Genomic DNA, 21,385 nt, shown 5'->3' with positions numbered 1-21,385 from the left:
GTCATCTTACCAGGCACCGGGGCAGGAAGACATTTATGCATTCATTCTTTTAAAAAGTAAAATAATTTTGGCTATATTTAAAAATATGCATCCATCTAGGTACAATGTAATAATAATAATAGGTCTTTCTAATAACACATGCAAAGAAAAGCTTTTTTTTTTTACACTTGAATTTTTTTTTCCCCTACACATCACTTGATAAGCCATAAAATGTTCTCTCCAAAGCTCATTTTAAATTAGATGTTTAAATATGATAAATATAAATGATAAAAATATTTTTATAAAACCATTCTTTTTAGGTCTCTTTTTTCAGATCGGATCCCCTGGTACACGCCAGAATCCACCCGCGAGTGAATGATGACAAAATAAATAAGACTTTTTTTTTTTTAATTTTTAGAATGTTTTTCTGCTGTCGGAGATATATTTAAACTGAAACTTCAGCAATGTTCAAAAACATGACTTCTAATGAACAGGTTGTTGCATGGCTTTCATAACAAAATAATTCAACAAATGTCATCAATAAAATAACGGTTAAAACACTTTATCACACACAGAAGAAAAGAAAGATCGATGCGGGTGCCATTTTTTAAGAAAGAATTAAGAATTAGTTTTGCCATTCAGTAACTTTTACTGGCAACTGTAAAGAGTCATTTGTTGTATCAAATCCGAATGAAAAAAAATAACATTTCGCTCAAATGAGAATGGGTAGTTTTCATTATATTCCAAATATTAGTATTTCAAGATTTAAAAAAAAATGAGTTTTTACTAAGTTAAAGAAAATATATTAAAGAAAGTAAGAGATGGAAGAATTTATAAAAGTCCACACTAATTATTTCCAGAAGCACTCTAGCAACTCAACTAAACGATGATTTAATTTTTACTTTCTCGTAGTATAGAGAAAGTATAGAAATTGTCAAAAAAAAAAAAAATCGAAATTGAGATTTTGACGATTCTCCACGTTTTAGACCTCCCTGAGTTCGAAAAATACATTTTTAGAAGATGTCTGTCTGTGACAAAGATAATTCAAAAACACTTTGAACTAGGCGGATGAAATTTGGTATATGGTCTTCATACCAAATTTGTACATTTTTATAAAATGTTGAGTAAAATCTATTCAGAGGAAGTCCGTCTGTTCCAATATAAGTTAACACGATAACAACAAAACAAAGAGAGCTAGATAGATAAAATTCGGTACACAGATTTAACATCTATAGTGTAAACACGTATCAAATTTCGAGACAAATCAGAAACATGCAAACGCGATAGTTCAAAAACGCAATGACTTAAATATGACAAATTTGATCCGGGATTTTGTGACTACAAGCGCAGTTTTGTGTCACATTTTTGTTTCAATAGATTGAAAAAATCTGTTTAAAACACAATTTTTTTTTTTTTTTTTTCATACCATTAGCGGCATGCCACGGATTAATTGCCAAACAACTACCAAAGATGACACTTTAGATTCAATAAAAATGGTAAATTCATACAAAATATTAATATTTCGTAACTATTGTACGCCAATGCCATGCAAGGCGTTCTTTGGCATGACATTTGGCATACAGAGTATGCAAGAAAGTTTTGAATAAGTATAAAAGCGTTGTTACAAGTTACATACAAAACCCAATTTGAATAATTATTAAAATTAGAGAGAAAAACTCTTTAGAAAAAGAAAATTGTTAAGTAATATTAAGTATATATATGATCAAAAATGACAGGCCATTTATGACGAATTTCATCAAAATTGCACAAAAACTGAAAAAAATATACAAAAGAAATACAAATATTCAAACTTCATAAGAAAGTGAAGTCATGTTATCACTTTAGAGCGATGAATGATTCGAATTTTAGATTCTAGAGCCCCTAATTGAAGTAATGCATAAATTTTCCAGAGGCTATCAAATAAGAATAATTGCAACAGAAAGACTTCCTCAGATGAATCTACCAAAAAGTTCCTTTTACTTTATTTCTATTTCTCAATTTGATCCAAATTCATTTCTGTCCTATATTTTGTTTCATAATATGTATAGCAAACTAATAAAGAAAGAATCAATAAGGAAATGCTTAGAACATGAACTCTTCAGATATTAAAAACCTATTTCACATAATAGCTAATTAAAAAAAAAAGGTAATAGCTTCTGTGAAAAAATACATATCAAAGCCAAACATACAGATCAAATTAGTTCTTATATAATTAGTCTTTTCCTCCAATGGCAGTTTCGTTTGATAGATAGGAAAAAAGTATTGTAGCTGGGACATTTTTTTAAATCAGTTCGTATATTTCTGGTTGCTGCTGCATTTTCCCATCACCTGGTACCATCTCAATCGTTAAAACTTCGCCAAAAAGAAAAAAGCAATCTTAACATAAGCGATTTCAGACAGAAATTTTAATAATTCAAGGAAGTGTTTGAAATCCTTGTCATAATTATTAAGATAAGGAAAACATTTTGTCTGAAATGATAATGAAATTTTAATATATCTTCACGTTTCAATTCTCCAAATTGTTTTTAGAATTATGTCTGTCGGTCTGTTAGTGACAACAAGTTTAGTACAATTACATTAACGTCCCATTTTAAAACACTTGGGCTATTTTGGGACGGACCTCGTAATTCTGAACCACGGTCAAATGAAAAGGACAACACCTGACCTTGAAATCTATCTAATAAAGACAAAAAGTCAACTCCTCAACGGATTTCGTTCCAAACTTAATAGATGTTTCGATGCAAGAGGTTTTAGATATTTAGGTGTTTACACTTTAGATTAATAAAATATTTAACATTTTTTTTTTTGGATCTTTGTCACAGACAGGGAGACAGAAAGCCATACATATTAATATATATATATATATATATATATATGTGTGCTCTTTTCCACATTCTGAGCGGTTTGAAGCGAGGACATTCGTCGAGATCTTGAGCTCTGTGGCGCAAGTCATATTTGACCGATACGCGCCGCTGTTTCCAAAGCGTAAATAACAATAGTGGAGGCATTTTCAGAGAGAGAAAGAAATATCTAGCAAAATTAATCGTATTTGGAAATGAAAAGAAATATCGTGAATAATGAAACCGCAATGGGAAAGCGTTGAACTGTCCATTAAAGCGAAAACTGATCTGCAAAACAGCTAATATTCCAAATCGACAAACAAGTTGAAGGCATTCTCCAAACAAAACAAAAAGGAGCCACATATTAGATCGCAGCTATCAAATCGTCTCACGGGAGTAAATGCTAGACTGACAATACCACCAACACATCACTGTAAACAACTGAGTCACTGCAGACGATGCATTATTCGAATCTTCCCTCCCCCGACGAGTTCGTCACAGCTGAAGAGCATCACTCGGAAGTGACGTAAGAAGTGCCACCAGTTTTGGCGAGAAAGCACCTGCAAAAGTTCCTTGCAAGGTTTCATACCAATTAACGAATTTTACAGATGAAACTTTTAGAAGTTAAGAAAGAATAGAGTTTAAATGTTCAGATTATATTTTATAGTTAGAAAAAAAATCATTCTTCTTTAGCTTTAAATTACCATACTTGAAATATTTCGAACATTTACATACAGGCAAACAGAAAACTTTTAGAAAAGAAAAAAATCCGCCAATATGGCGATAAACTGCAAAATCTAGTACTACTCGCACATTCCTTTTGATCTCGCCAAAAGAGCGGAACGATTTTCAAAACCAGTTTTTCGCGATCGGTTATGTGGATCGTCGGTTCGTCCTCCGAAGTAAATGGCGAGTTACTTCTTTTTCTTCATTTTTTTCATTCTCCCCCCCCCCCTTTTCTCGCGTAAAAGACAAACGAAAACAACTGAAGGTGAAAGACGATTCAACACTCTTGCAGATTTTTACTGTTCGAAAAGAACACTTAATCTGCACGCTTTTGGTTTCATATACATGTTTATTCCCATGTTTTAGCACACTCTGAGAAAGTGTGTGTGGGGGGGGGGCATACTATGAAAAGAACATATCTTTTGAATGCAAATTTTAAACAAAATGAAATAAAACAGAAATAAAAAAAAATTATGTTTCTATGAAGGCTTTCCAATTCCATACTAAAAAGGACAGCAGAGAAATAGCTAACATAATATATGATTGAATCTACCAGTTCTTTAGAATATATCTGCGATATTTTAAACAAAAACGCTTTTGGGGAGGGTTAGCAAGTCGGGGCAAAGATTCTGTCCCACCGATTCGGAACTTTTCGTTTCACAAATCCCGTCTGGCAATTTAAGCTCGCATTTTTGAAAATAAACAACCTTCAAAAGAACTGAGGACTGAAATGGCATTCATTGATACATTGCTTACAGCTGACACTATTTGACTCATAGGTGTGATTCACACTTGTTGATCAAGGAAGATTTGAATCATAAGCGCAGGTCATGGCAGCGAATGCGTTAACGGGATAACTTCGGCATGACTAGCCTGTGATTCACAGCAGTTATCTAATTAGATGACTTCAATTCTATATTTAAGAGGTAGAAGCAAAAGAGGTCTTCTAATTAGATGTTCTGATTCATGGGTGGATATCATGATTGAGATCATTTTTTTTTTTTCTCTCTTTGTAGTACCAGGAAAAGTTGGAAAGGATAAATTCTTCAAAAATAAAGTTTAAAAAAATGTTTGATCCAAAATAATCGGCATTCAGTATGATTTCTTATGGAATAATAAGTTGCAATTATTTGTTTGGGGCTATATAATAAAACACAGAGGAATTTAGAATATTTTTTAAGAATTTAAAACTTTTGTTACGAATTCGGACCTCTAACACGTATATTTAAATTTATTTAGTATTTATTTTATCACGCTTAGCAAATATTAAACTCATTTCAATAAGTTAAAAACTTTCAACAAAATATATTTATTAAAAAGTTTTCTAGGTTTCTTCACTTAAATAAAAATTTGAAATAAACACTCGTTGAAATATTTCAAAGATCCGAAAATTGTTGTACACAATCCTACTCAGAATAGCGGGCAATTCAGAAATTATCGGACTAGTTTCCGAAAAAATAATGTAAATCATATATCCAAACTTCTTAATCTTTATTTTTAAAATATAATCTTATATATATAATAACAAATACGTACAAAAATACTAAAAAAATATTGAATATCATCACAACACACGTATATACGTTTGGTTTGGTTTGTGGTTTTATGACGTAAGAACCAATATAAAGATCATACTGCGCCAAAAAAATTTATTTCTAGTTCGAAGTTAACAAAAACAGTCTATTAAAATGATACAAAAATAAACATTGATAAAATGATGATAAACCACAAAAAAAGTTATAATAAAACCATGATAATGAATTTAAATCAAAGAATAAAATCCTATAGATTTTAAAAAGATAAAAAGATTCACATATGGGTCCCTGCCAAGCTACAGTGGCAAATTCACTGCTTTTGTTTTGAAGTAAAACAAGCGCCGAGCATTAAAATAGGGACATTCAATAAAGATATGATAAACTGTTGTCCCACAGTCACAATGTGGACACATCGGCAATTGATCATTTAATAACAGATGTTTATGTGTGAATCTAGTGTAGCATATTCACAGACGAATTAAAACTGTGTCATGTTTTCGATTATTTAAAGAAGGCCAATTTTCTATGAAGTTCACTAGTGTGAAGTTTGTTTCAAGTTTCTGAATCCCCTTGATTAACCCAATGTAGTGATTAAACCAAGAAAAAGTTTTACTGTAAAATAAATTTAAATTACTTCAAATTGGAGAAAAAATTACAATAATAAAATTGATATCACTGAAAAGCTTGTATATATATAATTTAATTTTATGGTAATATAACAATGCTTTTTTGTAGAATAGTATCCTTCAAAGTTATTGATAAAAAGTGTTTAAAATAATTATTAAAATTTTGAATAACCTTTACTCAGTGAGTGCCTATTACCCAAAAAATAACTAACTACTAAATATAGGCGTTCTAGGAGCAACGATTTGTTTTAAAGAACATTTTGCACGATTTTTAAATCATGGTGTCACAATCAGCTTATGATGGGTCATTATTAAATGCTCCAAGCACATTGCACTCAAAAGATGCAAGAGACCTGAACACGGCTTTATTTAAAATAATCAGCCAGACATGATGTCATCTAATGACAAAAAATAAATGGTCACTTTCCAATGCCACTCGTAACTGAAACCGCAAGAATGTAACAAGCAAATTAAATAATGATCCCGAAAAAAACCGCAACACACACACACACACACACACAAAAAATATGATGCAAATTAAATAATGCGTGATTCCGGATTCACGTCATTATGCTAATACTGCCAATAGAAAACGCGCGTTTCAAAGCCGGGCAGGGGTGGGGGAGGGAGAACGAGTGCAACCGAAAACTTGAAAAGGCACCGGAAGCCGTCAGGATCAATGGTCAAAACCGGAAGAGGTGGACGGACATCCTTCAGAGAATTTAACAAAAAGCCTCGAGCTATTTGATGGTATTTAATTGAGCGTGGAAGAATTTTCGAATGCAAGCTGACACTGAGAAACATTTTCAGGGGAATGAGATGCATTTTAGTATTCTGACATTCGAGTTATGAGTTGCGATACCGCCCTCTCTTTTCCTGTGCCAAATGCAAAATGTAGATGATGGTTAATAACCTCAATTTTTGGAATATTGTTGGTCAAACCCCGGTTAAATCACCTTTCAATCAAATTGCTATCTCGCATGTATTCGTCTGTTTGTATTCGGATATCTTTAGAAATGAAAGCATCAAGTAACCGTCTTTCTTCGAAATGAATTGTCAGCTCAGCTTTTAACATCATAATCTCAAATGTGATTGTACATTAACCCGTTAACTGCCACGATCCCCATTTGAGGATTTTGGAAATTTACGTACGCCACACGGCGCCAAAAATATATTTGGTATGCTTGGCAGTTTAGTTTCATTGTATATAAAACATAATATTGGCACTTGCGTGGCCGAATGGCAGAAACTTTTGAAATTTTAACTTCACTTTATTTTACTATGGGAGGCATTTTAAATACAAGAAGCGATGATAAAACTGAAGTCCGTTTACATTGCGATACTACAGCAGAAGGGACAGAAATGTTCCCCTTCAGTGATTTTACTATGAGATTTTAGTAAGGATTTCTTTGACACGTGTAAAGAAAGGGAATCTTAGGTATCTTTAAAAGAATGATGTAAGAATTAAGGATTTTTATCCCTTCACTCAGAGCGTGAGAAATGCCGCGACCAGCAGTTTTATAGAACACGGGTTAAATTAATTAAATAAAAAAGTTGGAAATGGATCAGGAAATAAAAGAACATTTCAGAATGAAGTTAATATGGGCTAAATTAAGATAAAAATTTGGAAATTCACTAGAATTTAAATTAAAATTTAAAACATCAATATATATATCAGTCAATATCGTGCGTAGCAGAAAGTGTGTATTATATGCTTCGTTTCTTTACGACAAGCAAACAAATTTGAAATTGGTCTGTAAGTTGAATGAAGCAGAATTGTCATATTTAGAGCATTGTATTTCTCAGGCTCTTTAAACGTCTCTTTTTCATGAAATGTTTATTATTATTTTATAATGATACCCTTTTTCAAAAATATCAAATGTTTTCAAAACAAAACATACTTTTAATCAAATTATAATGCCACACAACTTTTTGTATACATTATATATCAAATCAAAATTTTCAAAAACAAAAAAAATGGCAATAAATTAATTATATTTGAAAAATTTGCTAACAAAATTTAAAATCTAGAAAAGATCTTTCATGTATGAAGTTTGTTAGTAAATTAACTAATTAAAAATAACTGATTGTCTTGATATGCTTGGCTTCGTTTTTCAATTCTAATAAAAACTTCTGGAAACAATTGCTTATTTCAAAATGAGTTTACATAAATTTAATTATATAAAAACAGGTTCTTGTTACTATTTATTTTTAAAAATTCATATCCGCTGTTTAGTATTTTAGCAATTAATTGTTTGCAATTAAATATATTATATATTATATTACAATTTTTAAAGATCTAGTATAGACAACTTTTAAACTACTAAAACATTTTTCAAGTTTTTAACTCTTGGTGCTAACGGTCTTTTTTTTTTAAATATTCATTTAAAAAATAGCATATTCATGTTTAAACAAATTTTCCCGATGCATAAAATATTCCTTATGTTGAAAATGATAAAATCTAATGAGAAACTTTTAAAAACTCGATTTATTGACATTAAAAGTTATTTTTAGAAGTAGTTAGCTGTTGGAGAAAAATAATTGGAAGCTTAGAGATTGAAAATTCAGTGTTTACAAGTGAATTTTTTAAAAAAATAATTATGGAATTGATTTATTGCTTATTTGATAAATCATATCATATATCAATCAATCATATATTAACAACGGGAAGAATTTCTTTTTCCTGTACTATACATTTTCTTTAAATAATTTATTTGTTAAATCAACATTCTGTTTGAAGTTACATGCAAGCTATGCGAAACTGATCTCCTAATTTAGAGGAATGGTCAGATGGTAAGGACAACACACGAACCAGCATATTAGTTTTCGAATTAAAAAACCATGCTAATATGAAGACATTTGAATGGATTAAAATAAACAAGTAGTAGGTACATATTCACAATACATCGTTCTTCAATCCACTGTTGAATCCTTAATTCTCAACCTATATAAAAACCAAGACCCTGCTATCAAATCAACGCTTAAAACTTGCGGCTAATTAAACATTTTAAAATTATTGTAACGAACTTCAGAAATCAAACTTCACGCTCCTGCAATTTTTTTTTTTTTTTTCAAAAAAATGTACTTTTGTGAAAATCAATAACAAAGCCAGGACATTTTGAATTACTTCCATAAATAGGATATCTCCAACTTAAGAACAAAAATCTGTATAATATATGATTTAAAATTAAGTTTAGATCTCTATAGAGCATTTAACTGGATTTGCCAAGGCTGTCATAAGAAAGACTGACACCTATTCTGAAACATTTTACTTACATCGCTATCAACTTAGTTTTAAGTCTGATGGAATTTCATTTGTTTGTTGTATTAAAATGGCATAAAAAAGCAACAAATTCTTGTGTAAGTTTATTCCCAACATAATTTCTCTTGGGAAACGGCCACATAATTTCACATTGTAGCGATCAAAACAATTATAATGAAGGGGTTTCACGAAATATCGTAACATGATTATATTATGGGGGCACCAGAAGGCTGCATGTTTAGATCACGTCCGGGTCACCACTTGATTATATTATGTGGGGGTACGGATTGATTCCTCCACTTAAATGCTCGAGAAACGCTACGGCAGCTACGGCATTTTAACAAGAATAAGAATAGATTTATTTTATACAAAAAAAAAAAAAAAAAAAAAAAAAAAGAACAAACACAAGTAGAAGAAGCTCTTTTGAGTTGGGAAAAAAATATTAAATTCTTGCTGGCTAGATTACATAGTGGGTAGTGATACAGCAGATCCACCAATATTTTAGAGCTTTTATTGTCTTTCTTGATTGAATCAGTTCTTGCATTCTCTATGTAATAATTTTTTACACCGTTCTGTTAATGGAAACTCGAAAGATTTACAGCGCATGGGCATTGGAAGGCGTGTTAGAATGCGAAAGAAAAGCGAAAGGCAGATTTTTACTTTGAAATTAATGTCCAAAATAAAACTTTTTTTAGTAAAAAAAAACATAATTTAGAGTAAATGCCAAAAGTAAAAGCACCACAATTTTTGTAATACGCAATTTATAAAGAGCCTAAAAATATATTAAATTTGAAAAATCAAATCATAGCTTTTTACATAATACAAAAGAAAGAGCTTCAGCGATTAGATTGAATGGAGATGAAATGAACTTAACTTTTTTGTTGTTGTTGTTCAATTGATTTATGTGTGACTTGATTTATATCCCATTCAACAAATAATTACCAAATTTCTTCAAGAAATGAAAAATTCAAATTAGTAGAAATCTGCAGAAGTTTAACTCTGATGCGATGGGGTAACGAAATAATTTATCATAATTAGCATAATTTTATTAATTATTAACCAATTTATTAGCTAAATACAATTTTCAATATGATAAATTTATTAAATTGCAAAGAGCTTTCAGGAAAATATTAAAAAAAACATTAAGTAGTTAATTAGAATATTTTTTTAAGCCTAATCACTTTTGGTAATCATATTAATAGAATTAATTTAGTGTCAAGTCAGCTAAGTTTGATGATCCACAACTTAAGACAACAAAAGAAAGTACCGAACTAAGATTAACTTCAACAATAAACAAATTATTCTGACTGAATAGCAACATCTCCAAATGAGAGAATAAAATTGGCGAAATAGGTTCAGCTGTTAAGGATGAGGTTTTACCAGTTTTTTTTTTTTTTTTTTTTTTTTTTTTTTTTTTGAAATTTTAGCAATTAGGGGTAGAGCGATCACTGATGTATCTAGAGCTCATTAACTTTTATATGAAAAAAAAAAAAAAAAAAATCGAAACTGGCACAGTGGTAGGTTTTCCTTAGAGCATCAGTTCCATAAAGTTTTAAACATAACACTATTACCCACATTTTAGGAACCTAATTTTTAGAGAACCATTTTATTCTCGGAGCATTTTATTTTTTTTTCAGTGATGAATAGTATAGTTTTTTTCCGAAATAGCTTTAAAATAGCTTTTAAAAGGGGGAAAAAAATCAATCATTTTTAGTAAAATTATATATGAAGATATTCAAATTATGGCACGATGAAGATTAATACAGTGGACGCAGCTTATAATGATCATTTCGGATCCAAGACGGTGTAAATGAGGCTTAAAGTAAACAAAAAGCTAAAAAAAACAGATCACAGAACATCGTTCATATTATCCATTTGTTTTAATTAGAAGCCGAAAAATCGATACAATGTAAGAGGGCTGAAAAATGTTCATACATTTTTTTTTTTTTTTTTTTACCTTTCTTATAAATAATTAAGACAAGTTAGGAATCATTTATTGGATAAACTTTTCGTGTGAAATATGTTCAACAAAAGATTTAATACGGCATTGATCTTAAAAGTCGATGAGTTTGCAATGTCCATTGTCCTCAAGCTGTATGCCTTCATCTCTTCGACTCATCCGTGGATGACAAAGTGTTACTTTCGTATACGTGTCTCAATTTACATCAATGTTGAACCAGTCGTCACAATTTTCTTCGGAAAGGTGTACTGAATTTTAAATGAATAAAGATCATCCTCTTGATAAGTTCTAATAATCCATGCCGAACATATCTGGAACATTGAAATTTATCGATATAAGCGAATTGTTGATCACTAGAGCTGGCTGATTTTCAATTTATTTTGGTAGGGATATCCGCTCTTTACTATTTTGATGAGTACAATCAACTGATCATTGTATCCATGATCACTACAAGCAAAGACTACAGCATATTATACTATAATATAAGACCTTGTTGTGACCCACCAAAAATTGACAATGGCCTATCAATGGCTCTCAACACATAGTTTGAGAAATTCTACCTTATGAAAGTAAAGTGAATTAGTTTTTGAAACTCTCAAAAAATGGCGGATGGAAAAAAAACATAAAATAATCGATGGCATATCTATAGGTCACGAGTTTTCATACGATACAAAAATTTATGAAACTAGACCAGTGGTTGAAGCTGGGAAAAGGTTCTATGGTGTTCCTGATATATATGTAATGATATTTTAAACTTTAATTTCAACTTAATTAATTTCCAAGATTTTAATCTTAATTTAGCCCATAGTAACTTTATTCTAAAATATTCTCTTATTTCGTGATCCAATTCCACTTTCTCTACTTAATTAATTCAAGAGAAGCTTTATAAAATTACTGAATCGGCTAAAAGCCAACACTTTCACACGCTCGACGTGAAGGGGTAAAAAATGTCCAGTAAGCACATTCTTTCTTAAAAGATTCCTGTGTTTCCCTTACATGTGATTGACATGCGTCAGAAATCCCTATCAGAATCTTAATATATTAGCACTATGAAGAAAAATTTTCCCTATCAAAATCTCAGGTTATATAAGATGAGGGATAATTTATTTCTCGCTTCTTTCCCACTTCGGCTTTTGTACTGCGCTGTGGCGGACGTCTTGTCCGCGTCTCTGCTTGTAAATAATTATGCTTTCTCGATGGATTAAAAGGAATTTTAAAATGTAAAAAGAATCTTTTCACTGTCTTCAAAACTGCATCCTGCTTCACATAAAATAATGCTTATTATATATATATATATCAGTCTTTGTCTGGTGTGGTTCCAAGTTGCCATGGTTTATGCTTGCAAGTTAAGTCATGTACTTAATTAGATAACTTCTTCTCTGCTATCTTTTAACTATAGTAGCTAAGGAATTATCTAATTAGTTTGTAGATATGAATTAATGAGATAGAAAGAGTGAGTCACATATGGATCACGAGACAGCGAATACGTTGTGAAGGTCTAATTAACACGTTCACTACCTTGATTCATACATGCGATTGGGACCACTGTCTTATAAGATGCTTACTACTTAGCTATCTCCTAACCAGAATAAAAAGAATATCCAATTAGATAAGTGCGCATCACAAGGTGAACAACGTGTTAAAAGTAAAGAAATATAAACTAAACACAGGAGTATTCTACTGGCATGAAATTCTACGCTGATTGAATGGTACTTTTGCTGTCACCCGAAAATGGGCGACAAGACATCATTCAACACGTCAAATGCACTGTGATTCATGGAAGACGCCATAGATCAAGTCTTAAAACATTGGTTCCTGCCCTCCCTCGACTATTGATAGAAGTTTAAACTGAAATTAAGAATTAAAATACGATGTGCATAAAGTTAGTGGTTGTGTCGAGCAAAAACAGCGGCCAAAGCGCCCGTGAAATGACAGCATCTCAAGGACAACGCCCCTCTTGTTGATGCGAAACAGCACAGCTCTCATCACCACCCCCCGATTGAAGATTCGGCGCGCGTGCCACTTCGCGTGCAGACACGAAACACGCGTCGACCCCGTCACGTGAACGCCAAGAAAGGAAGAAAAAAATGCTCATTTGGGCGCCAGTCACTGGTTACGTGCGTCTTGTAACATTTCTCTCTCACTCTCGAGTTTCTTTCCTAAAATGGGAAAAAAGAACAAGGGAGAAAGTTTTCTTCTACTCAAACACCTGCCGTGCATAATGGAACGCCCAAGAAGTGCATGAAAAGGAGTGAGGGCATTTTCTCATTACCCCTTTTTAAAATGTATGCGGCAGTGGTGAAAGGAAAAATAAATAAAAATCATTTTTTGGCTTAGAATGTGACGTCTCGTTGGAAGAAGGAGGGGAGGGTAGAAAGAATCTAACGATTAGGAAGTTGTCGGTTCATTTATTCATCACAGAGTAAAGTAATTTTAACCAAGGTTAGATAACGGTACTTGAAGTGTTTGGGGAATTTAGCAAGTAATTAGTATTCAAAACATCTTGAAGTAAATTATTACAAAATACTACCACAAAATAATAATAAGAGTTTTGATTAACTGTGGAACAACTATTTTGGTTGAAAATTCAAATTTGGCAATTAAAGCCCCCTTTCTTTCTTTTTGATTGCCGGTTTTACACAAATATGCACGCATTAACACAACGCCATGCGCATTTTTAATCAAGATTTTGTTTGGCGCCGGTAGGACAGGTTCAGATCATTTAAGTTTTCGTTAGATCAGATAGTGGATCATTAGAAAGTTCACCAAAGTGGTGTCGCAGGCCAATGTAGTGTTAATTAATATTAATAAAAAGAGCTAGCAGAAAGGTTTTTCTGGCGGCTTTAATATTTATTGAAGGCGCGCTTTGTATTTAACTTCGTTGCATACTAATGAATGTGATGCAGCCAAGCCAAAGATGGCTTTTCTGCCATAAAACACAAACTCAACTCATCTCGTATATTGAAACGAATCGAATATACATTTTAGTTCAAAATTATTTCCCAAAAATGGATATGGCCCAGAGTTTGAAACAGGTAAATATTTCTTGTAATAAAACCATTTATGTGACAGTGATTTAAGAATGACCGACACCGACACAATTAGACAACACAATTAATACATAAAACAATTTAGAAGAATCCTGACAACGCTACATTTCTAACGACTCAAGGTTGACTGTTTCTCTCTATAGCCGTTAGAGGGCTATCCATCTATTTGTTACATTTACCAATTTTCAGCCATTTCGCTTTTGAGTTATTGACTTAACATGCATACGATCAGCCAGATGAAATTCCTAAGAGCTGATTTCGCGCAAAATTTGATGTAGTTCTGCAATTTTGGCTTAAATATCGAATTATATTGATCTTGTTGGTTAGTTCAATCATCATGTTCATAGAAACAGAAAATTCGAAAAACTTTTTTTTTCAAGGAATCGGGGAGGGCTAAAGCATGGAGATCGTTAAGTCAAAATTTTCACAATTGCAATATTTTTCAAAATTATATCTTGTATATCAAAAAGAAAAAAATATTGAGTAGCCATTTGAAAACCTATATCTGTGTAAAATAATATCAATCCAAACATGACACATAATATGCAAAACGAATTCAAATTCGTCTAATAGAGACTGATTGTTTAGGTTTTATAGAGCAAAAGCTAGAATTGTATACACTGCACCACACAAATTCTATAAAAATCAAAACTAGGATATTGTTAAAGCCTTTAAAATTTAAAATAACGTCTTTAAGTTTAGTAAGAAACTAATGTTAATTTTTTAAAGAATGCCCACATTTCTTTTTTTTTTAACAATTCATACAAGACCAAAGGCTGAAAGATAATAAATTCACTCTTCAAATAACGAGGAAAGAAAAAGAAATTCACTTTCTCATCATAAAATACTTTTTTTTTTAAATTAATAAAATGAATTCCTGAAACATTTTATTAAAAACACCCAAACACAATTAAGGCAACCGAGAAACATCGAATTTTTCCAGTTACCAAGAATCTAATACTTTCCTTTAACAAAGTTCGTCTCCCAATTTAATTCGCTCCCAAGTCATAGACAAAAAGATCCCAACAGAATTCTCTACTTTAATCCTCTTACGTTAGAAATATTTTTAGCTTGGCTCGCTTTGATCTCGTAGAATTTTCGTTAAATAAAACACTCGAATAAGACATCACCGATAGGCGCGGCTCGGAGCAAAAGAACTGAGGCATAAATCAATGAAATGTTATTTTTTTTAATATATACCTCTGAAACTTCTGAATTGAGAAAAGAATGAATAACATTCTAACAACTCTGAGCACGAATCTAATAACGGAGAATGATTATATCAGAAATATATTTAAAAAAAATTGGAATATATTTTGATACGGTAAAACCTCGGGTTGACCGAAATACTTTCAAAATCGCTGATCCAAAAAATGCGTATTGTATTGCATGGGAATAATAGCAATTATTTCTGTGAATTCACTGAAAGTTTCGTATGCTATAAATTATATTTGGACCTCGCTTAACAAATATAAATCGTTCCTGGACCTTAATCGTTATGCGAAACATTTTTTTCCTCATAGAAATCCATGGAAAATAAATCAATGCGTACCATTTTCCCATAGAAATCCATGGAAAATAAATCAATGCGTACCATTTTCCCATAGAAATCCATGGAAAATAAATCAATGCGTACCATTCTGGAAAAGAAAAAAATTCTCTAATTTATAATAACGTATTTATTATTCATATTGCATGTTTTCTTTACAAGAAAATTCTCAAAACATTTGCCTTCAGTCACGTTTTAAAATTCGGCAAAAAAATTGGCAAAAGCCACGCAAAATTTAGCGGAGTCACACCATTGTCATTAAACACATTTTTAGCACACAAGCTACTGACTAGAGATACTTTTCAATACATGAAAGAATTTCCTTTATTTCACTGGAAAATTGTTGCTCTGTTGAGTCCCTTATTTCCACCCCTTCTGGTCAAATCTCCTCCGCAGCTTTTTACTGTGACACTGAATGCAGATCCATAAATTCTTCGGTAATTTGGCTATGTTCTTCCACCAGCTCAATGATGTCCTTAAGATTCATTTCTAGCTCCGTAATTCTGGTCAGGGACACAATCTCGTCGATAGAGGCTCCACATCACTTATTCAAACACCTCGGAGTCACGTTTGACAACGCTATTCGGCCAAAACATCGAAGTAGATACAAGGGTTCTCTTCAAACAAGTGCACATCATTGGCTGATACAGGCCAATCCATAATGGTACACTATGACGTCTTGTCGTCACTCGTTCTGCGAAACATCGCTCATTAAGTGAATCCCCGTTTCGCATTTTGTTTTGCCCGTTAAGCGAGGTGTTCGTTAAGTGGAATTAGATTATATTATTACGCATATAACTTGATACAGCTACTATAATCTTAAAAATGTAAGTTTAATTAAGAACACAAAGAGTACTTTGAATTTGTTTTGCACTCGAAGTGTTTCTGAATTGCATGCCGTTATTAGGTATAAAACAGCAATAGATGTACTAGCATGGCTCAAGACACACCCCCCTCCCCCAATTTGGCTAACAGGAATTATACTGGTGCTTCTTATAAGTTACCTTGGCAAAAATTAACTAAAAATCTGAATAAAATTTATATAAAATAATACAAAGCCTACATGCAAGATTGTGTTCTAATATCTTGTCTGCATGCTTTTAAAGTGTTCAAAAACTATGCATTAATTAAGGCAGCAATAGATGAACTTGCAAGGCTATGCCTGCGATCATTTTATTTCGCCTTGTTAAAAAAATTCAAATAAATGCAACTTACTTTTTAAAAGACTTCGTATGTGAACTTAATACTCCAAATTTATTTTGTTCAAGACTCCTGAAACAAAAAGAAACGTCAATTTAACAACAAAAAGTGAAAATTATTATAAATAATATAAATAAAATTGAGCAATAAAAATGGGAAAAAACATAAAATAACCTAAATACTTTTTTTTTAGTTAGTACCTCTTTAGATAAAGCGATAGAAAATCACATTTCGTGAATGGAAGTAATTAATTGAAGAACACCTAGATAATTCAGTGGAAAAATAATTACTAAATAGGTTTTAGTTCTCACATAGACCTGGTGAAGTATTATAATGGTTAAGAATTTTTTTTTTTTTTTTTTTTTTTTTTTTTTATGGATCAGAACTTCATAAAATTCTCCCATGGTTGCCTCCTATACAAAGGAAAAATTAAAAACTCCTCAAACATTCACATTATAATTCCCTACAATTACCCTTAATTGAAGTGCCCATACAAGCGTTTACATTGGCACAAGTTTCATCAAGCCTTAACAGGAGTTTAGTTTTGTTTAGTTATATTAACGCCCCGTTGTAAAGCAACACTAGGGCTATTTTGGGACGGACCTTGTAATTTTGCACCGCGGTCAGATGATGAGGACGACGCCTGAGCTGGCACAACCACCCCTCGCCACGCCACGCCACACCAGCGGGAGGACGTTTGGCATGACGGATTTAACGTGTAACAGACCCCCTTCAACGACGGTTCTTCGGTGGAATCGGGTCTCGAACCTGAAACCCTACGGCTCACAAGCCGAGATCTTACCACCAGGCCACTGCGGTTTCAGCCTTAACAGGAAAGAATTTGTAAAGAATTAAATCCAACATATACATGTTGTTCTGCAGATCGACTGATAAATTCAGGGAATTGTTAATAGGCATCAAGAATAAAAATTCCAATGAAACATAAAGTCAAAGGCCAATGAAACATAAAGTTTTTGTGTTCAGAAGGCATTGTTGTGTGCACCATGTGTGACATGTGCGCGTTGGATAACCTTCATGCCAATCTACCGTCAAAATCGCAATAAAGGCTTAATATCAACATGTGGACAGGGATCCTCGGTGATTATTTTTTGGGAACATATTTCCTGCCAGAACGCTTGGATGGAAAGATATAGCTTGTTTTACAGTAAAGCGGATTCCGAGAAATGTTACAAAATGTATGGGCTGCAACGCCCTGATGCACATTTTTTTCGAGTGAAATGCATAATCACTTCAATATTATATAAGGAAGTACACAGAATGCACAGAACTCATTGCATGGCCTCCACTATCGCCAGATCTTAATCCGCGCGACTTCTATTCCAATGGGGTCCTTTAAAGCATTCGTTTATACAATGCCTATGGACACAGCGAAAAGTCTGGAAGTGAGGGATGTTCGTCGCATACATCAAAAGCATACCTGGTATCTTTACCCTGCTTTGGAGCAGCATAGTTCCAATCTGATATCTCTCATGGCCCTTCGGATATTGTTTTTACATCGCATATTTTGCGCAATAACATCAGCGACCGCCTCATCCATCAACTCTTTCAATAATTGATTAAATAAATCTTTTTTTTCAGTTATTATTGTACTTTTTGTTGTTCCAGTAACCTGAGAGTGTTCTTTGCGTTTTCACTCTCCAATATGGTTTGCAACATCATTTTCCTTTGTAATTTTAATTGCTATTGTTATCTACTAACAACCCTACGAGTTTATTCGTCCATTAACAGAACACCCTGTATATCTTTTCCAATGCTACTGTCTTTATAAATAATAATAATCTAATGTTACAATTTAAGCCATTTTTTTATGAATTATGGAGTTTAATTTCAGCAAATTATTTTATTTCGGATAAAATTTACAGTAATGATTCCGAAATATACACAAATTGATGGCTGGTTGGTTCTCAGTAAAATAACTGCTTGCGTGTGTTCATGGCGCTGGCGCTTTACAAATCGCTTGATCTAGAAGTAGAAAATACGACACAAATGTATCTTTGTTTGGACGATGAGAATATGCAATGAAAGCAATCTTTTTTTTCATTTAGTTTTTAATTTAAATTCTAATAAAAATTTCAAAAAAAAAAAAATGCTCCGAGCTACACATTTCCACTTTCCAAAGTATATCTATGTCAAATTTGACAACTCTATATCAAGCGATCTGCATGCAAACATTAATATAAACTACAAGTAAAGATAGGTCAAATGCAAAGGATAACATTCATGTATTTTATAAATTTTCCAAGATGCATATCTATAGAGAAATAAGGCATGAAAACCAGAAAATAAGGGGGGGGAATCAGATTTGTAAGTCATATGACTTTTATTTGGGGGGATAGAAGAGAGATAAACGCACATATGCAATATTATTAATTCTTATTTCAAGAAAATTCGACCGTTTATCAGTAGATGACGTAATAAAGGTGCCCCGCCAATCAATCCGTTAAAAAGAATTCAATAGCACCCCCCCCCCACGCCTCTCCATCATTCGATTGCTTTTCTCCCACTTTTGAACAAATGTACAAACAGCATTAAAGAATTCAACAAGCGCGTCTTCATCTCAAGATTTTACGATTCCGTCATGCTTTCAATTTTATGTTCAAAACAATTTTTCATGGCCTTCTTTCCAATTCAGAAGCAAAAATTAATAAAAAAAGTCACATGATATAACAAATCACAAATATACGTACATGTTACCATGAAATGGTATAAACTTGTAAAACGTGTTCTATAATCGAAGTCCCGTAAAATGTGGTCTTCTATTGTACAAATGTATTCCCTGCGTTATACACGAGTTCACAATAAAATAGTTTTAAGTGCTCATACAAGGGAAAATTAATAAAATTCGGAAATGCAAAAATTCACTTTGTTAGTAGTAAATAGAATATAGCCTCTAATATAAATGTTCGATAAATTTAGGCCACAACCCAATAACTTAAAATAGTATTAACAAATAACACAGTGAGTTTTCGGTTTTCATAACAGGTACACCACTTGCAGGATGATCATAATGGAAATAATGGAATGTCATATTCCGTTATTTACATGTAGATAATTTCCCATTAATTTATTATGTACTTGGTGGCAACGGCAATCAGTTGGTTCGATCAAAATTAATTATAATTATCCGATTTTATGAAAATTTACAAGTTAACTAGCACATTACCACTTTTTGAGTAGAAAGTGCTCACTATAAAAAGTTTTTTTAAAAGAAAAATCTTAGATTTTTAAATCAAAGTTAATCGAATTTTAACGCTTTTCCTTAAAACTTCTGAGCATATCATCATCCAAATTATTTTTGCATAATTTAAAATTTAAAATAAAAGCCTTTTAATGATACAGTCTTCATTTCCGCATAGTTTCTTTACCCCTCCTCACAATTAAAAAAAAAAAAAAAAAAAAAAACATTTCAAAATATTTAAGTATTTTTTTCACAACACTTTTAGAGCATTTTAGTCACTGGATTTCTACTCTCACATTTTATGATAATATGAAATTTTTTTTTACATGGTTCGTTATTTCTGTCATGTAATTACTTTAAAAATAATATAAAAAGACAAATCTAATCTAAACATTATCATACTAAAACGTCCCGGTACGACCGGAGTTTAACTCCCTGCTTGGCACAATTTTCAAAAATCGCCAACAACGGTCTTGCGCCGTGTTTTGTGAAATGTTCAAAAAGCGAGGGAGCAGATGTCCAATCATAGCGCATAATAAAGGCGAAAGATATTAGGTTTGCCAGTCTGGAGGTTACCAGCTTTGGTGCATTATCGCAACTTGGCGAAGAAGGGGGTTAAACTCCGGTTCACCCGAGATCCCAATCTTTAAATTTTCTTTTGAGCTTATTTCCCTCTAATTCAGCATATTACAAGAATTTCAATGACGTTCCGCGCACAAAATCAAACAAAAAAAAAAACACAATATTATTGCATCAAACCATCAGGAGTGGGCATCTCCAAATTTTCTAGCATACTCTCTATTAAAGGTGAACCTTGGCGTAAGGCCGCGAATGCATTGCATGCTATTGGCGAACAGTAGTTACGAAATATTGAGCTTTCGCGCGAATCTAGCGTTTTTACCGAATCTGGTGCGAGATATTTGGCGATTAATCCGTAAATATGCCAACATCGAATTTATATTCTTGGCGCTTTTTTTAACAGATTGCAACGAAAATCTGACACAATAAATATTAGAATTGTAATTAGATCACATGCAAATTTCATTCATTTTTTTCATGGCATTTACATGTATGTGGAAATGTGGACCAATACATGCAGTTTCGATGAAAATCGATGCAAATCTACATCTTAGATGCTACAACTAAATATCAAATTTTATTTAGCTAGCATTTTACATTTTGTATTTATTATGTTTACTTGGAAAGCAAACAGATTTTCTCGGAATGTGCTTTGTCAAAATTGAATAGAAATCTCTAAATTTAAGGTTGAGATTACATACCAAATTCCAACCGTCTAGTTCAAAGCGTTCGAGTTATTTTCACAAACAGGCATAATTCCAAAAATGCATTTTTCGAACTCAGTGAGGTCCGAGTTCGGAAGATTGTGGGGATTCATAGAAATTGGGGATTCGAATTTTTTTGACGATTATAGTACTTTCCCTTCGTACAAAGAAAAGTT

General features: G+C 32.3%; 1 protein-coding gene across 1 annotated transcript in view; it reads right to left on the bottom strand.

The window, feature by feature from the left end:
- Positions 1 to 21,385, bottom strand: part of LOC129968933 (beta-1,3-galactosyltransferase 5-like) — a 128,411-nt gene that overhangs the window by 57,102 nt on the left and 49,924 nt on the right. Inside the window, exon 2 of the mRNA XM_056083291.1 lies at positions 16,743 to 16,799. The gene's annotated coding sequence lies outside the window, so the exon portion shown is untranslated. The remainder of the gene's footprint in view (positions 1 to 16,742; positions 16,800 to 21,385) is intronic.

The sequence above is a fragment of the Argiope bruennichi genome, chromosome 5 (genome assembly GCF_947563725.1).
Source record: "Argiope bruennichi chromosome 5, qqArgBrue1.1, whole genome shotgun sequence".
In the NCBI taxonomy this organism is placed as follows: domain Eukaryota; kingdom Metazoa; phylum Arthropoda; class Arachnida; order Araneae; family Araneidae; genus Argiope; species Argiope bruennichi.
This window is presented reverse-complemented; position numbering and strand designations above follow the sequence as displayed.